Consider the following 1916-nt stretch of genomic DNA (forward strand, 5'->3'; position numbering starts at 1 on the left):
GAGGTTTCCCTCTTTGCTGTCTCCCAGCTCCCTAATCTATTACCAATCTATGAAGGACTTAGATTGTGTTTAGTGCAGCAAGGGGGCACCACACAGCCTGGGCAAGGAGAAACCCTGGGTCTCTGACTGCATGCCCAGGCACAGCCAGTCTTGGCACCTCCTACTGTGTTAATTTGGTTGCTGTTAGTACTGCTATTTGACCCAAAGTGGTGATGCAACCTGAGGGAAGTTTTGCAATCCTTAAATCAACACTTATAAGAAATGACCGTAAGCATATCACACCCTGGAGGGTCACCCTGCCCGAAGGCATTACCAGTGAACTCTATCACAAGCCAGCTAAGCTGCCTAAACAAACATGCTGACGACATATTTGGTGAGTTTTTAATGAAGTTAACAACTTTTACATCAGAGCAAATTCTCTTCCAGACAGAATTGATCACCTTGCTGTCAAAATTACCCAGCTGGAGTCAACAGTGGAAGTGGTGTCATTACAGGATATCAACATGAAAAAAGCTTTCAAAAGTTCCACAGTTCAAGATCAGCCGGCAGTTTCGAACACCATTCCTAACCCTTTTGCCATCTACAACCAGAGTGATAAACCAGTTCCTCTGAAAATTCTGACACTATACAACGATGATTGAAAGGATAGGGTGAAATTTTATAGTGTTCCTTCCTATTTCTTTGACTTCCGGAAAGAAAAAAAATGCTACAGGATACAGAAGACAAAAGAGAAAAGAAAAGACATCGAACTAAACAAAAGCATATACATGGGTGGAAAAGGTTGGAAAAGCCAGAAACAGGCACCAGGAGAGGAATATGATAGCGTACTAGTATGACAAAGAGCTCAGACCTGACAACAGGTTGTCTCAGAGTGTGTACCATGGAGCGTCTTCTGAGGAATCCCTGTCCCTAGATACCGGCATTGGATGTCATAGATTAATTTTATCCAGCCACTCCCAACCATTCTCTGCACCCGCTGCAGGTCGTTGGCCCTGGGCAAGAGTACTCAAACACTCACCCCTGACTCTAACCCTAACCCTAAACCCCCATCCCCAACCTTCACAAAAAACATGGACCTGAACAGACCTCAGCACTCACTTTCACCAACCTGACCACAGGCCACAGAGGGGTCCCAGTCCTCAGTATCCAGGGCTCCAGCTGGGAGGCTCCCAGCCCAGATCATAGAATATTACAACCCCTTGGCACCGCTTCTGCCCCAACACCAGCCATGATCCCTTGAGCACAAACTGCTTTCAGTCAGCTCTCTCCAGATTCCCATGCAGCCTTCCTTCCCAGTAGCAGCTGGGTCCTCCTACCTAGTGCCTCCTCACCAGCCCTCTTCTGGGCTGGTAGTGACAGCCCCGCCTTCTTAGGGGGACCCCCTACCTCCTCCCCAACCCGGCTCTTTTGGTGCGGCTCTTCTCTCTCATCCTCCCCCATGGATGGCCCTCCAATAGCTGAGACAAAGCGGCAAGAAACTGCACAAACATCCATAAGCAATGTTCTCAGTGATCTTCTTGAGGCTATTCAAATAGGAATTCAGCTGGAAGAAAAAAAAAAAAGTACAAGAGCCTTGTGAGCATAAGGGCAGGGCGTGAGTGTGGTGGGGTGGGGATGACATGGCCATGTCCTGTCCAGACACGTTGCCATGGAGTACAGTGATTATGACAGCAGTGATTCTGACGAGGACTGAGCAGAGTGGCTGAGTGTGGGCTGTGGGTGTGAAGAGACATGCATCTTTCACTTCTCCGGGAGCCCGGGCCTAAGCGAGCTCTTCTGCGTGCTCTTGATGGAACCTCACTCCACTCGGTCTGAACTTTAAAAGCCTAAGTATAGGTGTTGAGAGCTTTTTGCTTTTCTCTGTGGTCTGTGGTGGAGGTGGTGAAGGTGAGTGCTGAGGCCAGATTATGAAGCCC

The 1916-nt window shown here is 48.5% G+C and overlaps 1 pseudogene; it reads left to right on the forward strand.

Annotated features, from left to right (window-relative positions):
- The first annotated feature begins 261 nt into the window (after positions 1 to 261).
- On the forward strand, positions 262 to 1579 carry LOC118728160 (annotated as a pseudogene).
- Positions 1580 to 1916: the final 337 nt, after the last annotated feature.

Source organism: Pipistrellus kuhlii, unplaced genomic scaffold, assembly GCF_014108245.1.
Source record: "Pipistrellus kuhlii isolate mPipKuh1 unplaced genomic scaffold, mPipKuh1.p scaffold_m20_p_29, whole genome shotgun sequence".
NCBI lineage: Eukaryota > Metazoa > Chordata > Mammalia > Chiroptera > Vespertilionidae > Pipistrellus > Pipistrellus kuhlii.